General features: G+C 36.8%; 1 protein-coding gene and 1 long non-coding RNA gene across 3 annotated transcripts in view; one reads left to right on the forward strand and one right to left on the reverse strand.

Annotated features, from left to right (window-relative positions):
* Positions 1–4,659, reverse strand: part of LOC116293239 (semaphorin-5A) — a 32,225-nt gene extending 27,566 nt beyond the window's left edge. The window contains exons 1-2 of one of the 2 annotated variants that reach the window (XM_089036190.1): positions 4,589–4,659; positions 1,489–1,547 (exon numbers count right to left, since the gene is read on the reverse strand). The gene's annotated coding sequence lies outside the window, so the exon portion shown is untranslated. Of the gene's footprint in view, positions 1–1,488; positions 1,597–4,588 lie in introns of those variants that run through there. The other variant, XM_089036194.1, reaches the window with a different exon arrangement.
* Positions 1,643–2,725, forward strand: LOC116293241 (uncharacterized). The gene is made up of 2 exons (XR_004196787.2): positions 1,643–2,252; positions 2,592–2,725. It is a non-coding gene; the product is annotated as an uncharacterized LOC116293241 (long non-coding RNA).
* Positions 4,660–7,967: the final 3,308 nt, after the last annotated feature.

Here is a 7,967-nt window from a genome sequence, read left to right on the forward strand (position 1 = left end):
TTGATTCAGAATAGTGATCTCATGCATTCACTCACGTTTATTCATTTGAAATGTATCGTCACTAATTAAGTAATCATTCAATCAAATTCTCATAATTTGTTTTGTTTTTAACTTAAATAAAACAAGGATATAGATCTAAAAACAGTACAGTTTTTAGTTTGAACTGAAACAGAAAATATGGGGCTCTGATGATAAAATTAAATATTCTATCTTACCGGTAAATCAAGATTCGTCAGCGTGTTAAACGAAAGATCCTCTCAGATAAAGCTTAAATTCTGACGCGTCAAGTTCGAAACGGTTCTGACTTGTAAAACTTGAATGTGATATATTCTATAGACACTAGAAACGCATAGATATGAGACGTGGGGAAGAGATTCCTAAGCGACGCAGGAATACGTGAACATCTAAATACCCCGAGGTCTTTATTGTGTAATACCAATCCATCGTAAAGGTGAAAGACGGAAAGTAGAAAGTGACACCAGCGGAAACTCGATCGGAAAATATAAGAAATAAGAAAATTAGAGGATAGAGTTTTTAAACGAAATAGTCAAACAGAAAGAAATTCCTAATAGTAAGATAAAAATGCTTCATTTTGGAATTCGTTTTTCAGAAATGATGTTTTTCATTTTCTGGTAGAAAAATATTGACCTTCCGTGACGTCATGCTGTAACACGCATAATGACGTTTAGGAAGTCCTCACTTTGTTTTTATAAAATATTTATACAATATTTTAACAGACTTTTGGATAAAATTTTAACAAGTTCAAAAAACACAGTTCAGTTTTCAAGGAAAGGCTCGCGTCCTTGTCATAAGAGAGGAATACAACATACGAAACGTGATATCTGATTGAAGTTCGCGCGTGACCCTATTTTTTATTTTTTTCCTGCTTACATTGATAAAATTAGACGTACTGAATACGTTTAAATATGAATATTAGACATTTTCTCTCTACGAAAATAGCATCCGAGTTTTTTCGAAAGTAAATGGAACACACTATTGATTTACAGAAAGGAAAATAGAAAATAAACGAAAATTATATAAATGAAAACAAGACAATATCATATTCTCTTGATAAAATGAAATATAGGATGTCCATTCTTCCATTTCTGAAGGATTCTGTTTTCTAGTTTAGAAATATTAAGTAAAAATTGCCTCTTATTTGAGAAATTTTAAAAATAATTTTATGTCAAATCAGTAAATGTTTCCGCTATAGAAATATTTCTACACTAAGCAGTAAAGCAAAACAGATAAGGATTAAAAGAAAACTAGTCGATTTTGGTTTCTAATTTAGCCTATGATATTTAAGATACTAACGACATATAAAAAGTAAACGTGTAAATAAAGTACCCTAGCATAAATTGAAAATCCCAAGGAAAAAGAAGAGGGATTGCTGAGAATGTGAATAAAAGATAAAAAATATGCCAGAGGATAACTTGATCGAGAGAGAAAACTAGAATAAATGAATATAAGGATTTTTTTGTTAAATACCTCTATTCCCGGCCAATATTTATGCAGAACCAAGATAAGCGATCCTTGCTCTAGTATACCTGATGTAAGTAAAAAAGAAATAGTTTTGTGAATTTTTGTTCACAATTTTTCTTGACAGTGCTAACACACATGAATATTGAATGACCGTCTTGTCTTAAATGAGCTTGACGTCAAAATGAAACGAATTTAAAACTGCCAGCTTTAAACGACAGGAAGAACGATGAAAATAGCATCTAATAGCCTTCCCGTGATCAAGTGATCTCTTAATGCAAGACTTTCAGTTTTATGTTGTGGTTTAAGCTGTTTATCACGCATCCATATTATACATAATTATAGTTACTCATAAATTTATACTGCGCAAACATTAATCTAAATTTTCAAATGCGCATGCGCATACACCCATATGCCTTAGAACGTAACCTCTGTCACATGTATCCCCGCGGTTATTACCGAATGCTGATAAGGGAAGCTAAAAATACACTGAAGGCGGGAAGTCGATCACGACTCGGGATCGGTTATCACATGCACATTACTTAAGTAAATGTGATTATTAACGTCGAACAAGCAGGAAGCCGGAAAGCTCTACCGCTCGACTCCAGATCGAATTGGAATTTGAGAATTGGTTTTGCAGAGAAGAGAAAACTGGAGAACCCGGAGAAAAAAACCTTCACAGCACTCCGAGGAGAGAACCACACGACACCTAAGAGGGGACGCATTAAGAAAGGATATGGGTGACGAAGGGTGGGAAGAGAAGGAGAAGGAAGGTGAGAAAGGGAAACATTACTATAAACCTGAATATGGAAGGCGGTATATAATTCAGCGTGTACAGGGGGTTCAGGCACAATGTATCTTATTATTAAGGGGGGGGGGAGGGCAAGTACAGAAAGTCGCACCCGTGCTGCATGCGACTTATTGGCCAGTCAAAGCTGAAGAACCTAGAATATAAATAAACTTGACGCAGGAAAGGGCTCGTTCAAGGCGCTTTACCTGATAAACAAATGGGAGAAGGCCTTAAATGCTGTAGTGAAAGCGCATGACCCTTCGGTCTTGAGACAAATATATCATCTATTTTTTTTATATATCATCTATATTTTTTTTATCAGATTCAATATTGCCTTACTTTGGAGATTAAAAGTGGTGTTCAGCGTTTCCTTTCCGTTTTCAAATAATAATCTATAAATCATTGTAGATGCCCTACTGTGTATTTATCGTTAATAAAACTGAAAGTTTAAATGTCTCCTTGCACTAATATTCTATCCTTACTCGTCTTCTACCGTCACTTCAGATAGATATTTACTAAAGATACTTGAAACTAGTGAAATAAATTTCTTTTCACTTTGGTTTAGTACTGGGCTTCCTTTTGCAAACTGAACATTTCCCTCCCTCCCCCTCCCCCCCCCCCCCCCCCACCCCCCCTTCACCAATAAAAACCTGGCTACATAATGCAACGAGTTTGCCGATCAATAAGTAAGAAACCAACGACAATCATTACTTTTGGGAATAGATAGAAAGACCTAAGATTTCCTTGGCAAGCCTGTGATGATTATTTTACACGTCGTTCAAAAGACTAATTTATACATATTAAGACCCCCTGAAGTTTTTTCTTGATCAGTCAAAAATTGACAAGATAAATTTGACCAAACGTCGGTGTTATGAATATGAATTATCAGTATGCCTGACATTTTGCCTAGACACATTATAAACACATCGATAGAGGGTAACAATATGGCTGGGAATTAACGTGGCGAGACCGGGGATTGAACACGCATTTAACGTGAATGCACATGGATACACGGAGAATCTTAAATTCCACGCCCTGTCCCCGGGGTCTGGGGGTGGGGGTTTCAATAAGCCTTTTCATAGTTTAAGAATCGATTCCACTGCGCATGCGATTTTATCCCGAATTTCTACCTTCTTTCGTCTAAACCTTCTTTTGTTCGTAATTAAACAAAAGACGGTGAGAAATTCGGGATAAAATCGCATGCGCAGTGGAATCGATTCTTAAACTATGAAAAGGCTTATTGACCAGTTCCTAGGAACGTGGGCTCTGGGTACGAGATTACCAGTGCGTAATACATCCTTGCAGCTGTATTTTCCAGCTTTGTGTTAACAGAATATAGTTAGTACAAACCGTTAATTACATATCTCTTGTACTTATCCCAGAATACCCAAGGTTTAACTATTTAGTGGGTTATTTAGCTAATCTTTCATTAGACATGGGATTCATTTTACTTATTTTTTTCCCTTAGGAAGGAAAGACAGACAAAATGTGAATAATTTAGCAACGACCTTAAGCATTTTGAAATGACAAAGAGGCACAAAAAATCGTGAATAAAAAGAGGCTGATTTATCGGTTATTTCAATGTGATGTTTTTCACTCGTTCTCTCTACTGTTTAGACTGGAATACAGCTTGTTTTATTTTGAAAGTCTTTCTGATAATCAATTCACTATATATGAAAAAGCTTATGAATATTTGGGCTATATTTTCTCTCTTATCTTCAGCAGCATGCCGTGAGAAACAAGATGCGAAATACTGCAGTTCTGTCAGACCATAACTACATCCTTATGGACTTCTGGGTCTGTTCATGTATAGCCCGTACTATTAGTAATTTCTCTTCATTTTCTAGTGGGTAAAATATCATAGTTTGGTTTCTAATTTCTAGCCAAACACACTTTTAATTTGTCAAATTTTGAAAAATTAATCAATAAACTTAGCTCCCTCGTAAAATATTCGTTCACTTTTCAGCGGAGATTTTTTCGTAGTTACAATTTCTGGATTTACAGTACGACACACTTTTCGATTAGAGCCTATGGTCAAGCGTACCATCACACGATTTAAAACGTTTATTTTCGTAATATTCAATACGAAATACAGAAAAAGATATTTGCATAATTTCTCGTATAATATATGTGTTCAAAAAGCAGCTTTTTAATGCTTTTTATGTATATTCAAATTAAGCAAGAAAGAATCGGACCTTTTTCGCTGATTCAAGAGGGTTGTGCAGCTTTAACATGTGGTTACTGGTGAATATTTCTTCCCGGGTATCAATAAACAAATAATAATAATCAAATAATAATAATAATATTACATAATAATACCTCGTTTTTAGAGCGATAATCCATTTGACTCTTGTTTAAAATTCTTTTTCAACAGATGATTCACCGTCTATGAGCTGAAACCGTAAAGGATCAAGCATTACAAGGCTGTACAAAGCTTATAGTAGCTTTTCAGTTCTTGCTATGACCAGCGTCGAGAGGCTCCTTTCAATAAAATTTGTGGCGTTTTGAAGGTACTTGTTTCACGAGTATAATACACGACGTTTGCTATCGAGGAGTGTCCGTATGGTAGCTTCAAAATTATTGGTTCAGCTAAGGCGGGGTAATTGACCTCAATCTCAGAAACAAAGGATTATCCTTGAAAAGAGTGCATGAGTTCAGTGCAGTACGCGATATATACGTGGGAACCTCCTCAATGGTAATTACAATACAGGTGGCCGGCAATACCTATGAATACTAATGACGGTCAAACACAAACAGAACGAGATCCATTTACGTGGGAGATGCATTAGATAGTCTCTAGTCATAATTGATATATGAATTTCAAGTCTTAATTTATAAGATATGAAAAATAGATGATTGTTGATTATTGGTTGGAGGTTAATGGTTTCCATTTATAGCGGGAGAAAACCATGGAATTTGCACAAGAATGGCTTCCTGTGAGAAGCGACGCTGAGGCTAAAACCGATGCATGGATGTCTGGTTTTTCGTCTATGGTTTCGAGACAATCTTAACCAGAAAAACCAAAGTTTTCCTTTCATTTTATTGGGGAAAATACTTGATGTTTATCGCGGTGATGGGAACGCATTATAGAAGAAGGAAAGGAAAGGTAAAATAAACTACGCAAAATAGACAAAATGACCTGGTGTTTTGTCTGGCTAGCTATGATACAAATTCCCATACACTAACTTACTTACCATTGAAGATGCTCACTGATTTCTACACTGAATTGTAAATTTCTACATCTCTTTCCACGAAATCTGCGACCTGTACGAAAGATATTCCTGTGTTACACCAGTGAATTCCGAACCCAATAATTTAAGCCCAATATTTAAACAATTATAAAATACGTAGGTAAATAAATGAATACATCATAACTGGAAATAGTATTTCCTTTTAATTTTAAAGATGAAAATGGGCGTTGCATCTTGATCATTTCCATTTTTGCAAAACAAATTCAAATGTCTACAGTTGCTAATCATCTGAAATCCTGCATCTGTATCATCATCTTTAGTGATGTAAGGTATTTTATGTTTAGGGCAATGATATTAACTAATAATATTATTATGGAAGGGGTGTCTATCAAAACAAAAATGTATCTTCCTGTCAGACAAAACATAAGAATTTATTTATTTATCCCCTCCGTCCTACATTACCACAACAATCCCACTACCTCACAAGAGATCCCATATTACCATAACAATCCCACTACCTCAGGAGAGATCCCATATTACCACAACAATCCAACTACCTTATGAGAGATCCATATATATTACCACTACAATCCCACTACCTCACAAGAGATCCCATATTATCAATACGATCTACCCCACAAGAGACCTCATGTTACCAATACCACCACTACTACCCCACAAGAGATCCCATGTTACCAATACGATCACACTTCCCCTACAAGAGATCCCATGCTACCAATACCACCACACTACCCCACAAGAGATCCCATGCTACCAATACCACCACACTACCCCACAAGAGATCCCATGCTACCAATACCACCACACTACCCCACAAGAGATCCCATGCTACCAATACCACCACACTACCCCACAAGAGATCCCATGTTACCAATACGATCACACTACCCCACAAGAGATCCCATGCTACCAATACCACCACACTACCCCACAAGAGATCCCATGCTACCAATACCACCACACTACCCCACAAGAGATCCCATGTTACCAATACGATCACACTACCCCACAAGAGATCCCATGCTACCAATACCATCACACTACCCCACAAGAGACCCCATGTTATTAATACCATAAAACTACCCCACAAGAGATCCCATACCAGGCTACCAATACCATCACACCATGCCACAAGAGATCCAATGTCACCACTACCACCACACTACCCTACAAGAGAACCCATGTTACCCAATACCATCACACTACCCTACAAGAGATCCCAAGCTACCAATACCATCACACTACCCACAATAAATTGGAGTTTCATCCTGACATTGCATTTGTCCTTGAAAGGATGAAAACCAGAATTTGTATAACTATTGAATTGCTAACGATTTTGAAGCAACGAGAACACATTCTATTCTTCTATGGCCGACTAGATGTCAGGACAAAGAAGAAAATAATTTTACGTCAGTATTTCCTATAAAAACATTGTTTTCTTGAAATACCAAGAGAAAATGACGTATTTTATAGCTATAACATTAACTATTTAATAGCAGCAGAATACCTGTCAAAAAGTTGATTAATTCATGAAAAAAAAATTTGCACCTGACTTGGAAAGTCGTTGCCGTTTTACATACGTATTCGAATTCAATTCTTATATTTGGAAGAACGCGAAACAGAAAATAAAATAGACGAGAGAATACTTGCCAAATCTTATACTTGTACTTCGGTCAACAGAAAAGTGGGATTATAATACATAAACCTCGATAAAACCACTCACCTTGATGTTATATACGTTCATTGAATAGCACCAAGCTGCCGGCGATATACCACGTGATTTAGGACCGTTATTTGATTGGAAGGAAATGTAACGCCAGTGCTGTTTGATATTCCCGCTCTAAAACATCGGCAACAGAGCCTGGGTTTCAGTTTATCAGTACGATCCCTTGCGCTTGGATTGGGCAGGATGATGGGTGGGATCGGCATTTGATGTGAGGAACACACAGGGGAATCTTGGTAGTAAGAGAAATCGAAAGGAATCGCGTAAAATAGGGAGCAAATCTCGTGAAGGCACTCGACTTACACACCTACAGACTCGAATTTTTGGCAATAGAGAGTTTTAGATTTACGTTCACGGCAAACGTGAAACGGCAGTTGACCATTAAAATATTTTAAATATCTTAAAAAGAATCGCAAAAAAGTCCAAGAAGTAGAAAAACAAAAGAATATTTGTCTTTGGTGAGAAGGTTTGTAAAAGGTAAAGTAAAATAAAGGAAAACTATGAAAACGTGGTCACGTTTGCCGTTTGCGGAGAGAAAAGTCAACCGGAGCCCACGTTCCTCTTGATCAGCACGGGAAAAGGTTTTTTTTGTTGCTGACCAAGAGGAACGTTGGTTCTGGGTACGAGATTGGTGACGTACAAGCTGCGAAAACACGAGACGGATCGTACCCCTTACATTTACGTCACTACCACGCCCTCATAAGACCCTCCTCCTGGAATTTCTCAAATCACCACACATTCCCAATCAAAAACAAGACAACAA

This window comes from Actinia tenebrosa, unplaced genomic scaffold (assembly GCF_029948245.1).
Source record: "Actinia tenebrosa isolate PJP-AT-01 unplaced genomic scaffold, QUT_ActTen_1.0 PGA_scaffold4__44_contigs__length_22323623, whole genome shotgun sequence".
In the NCBI taxonomy this organism is placed as follows: domain Eukaryota; kingdom Metazoa; phylum Cnidaria; class Anthozoa; order Actiniaria; family Actiniidae; genus Actinia; species Actinia tenebrosa.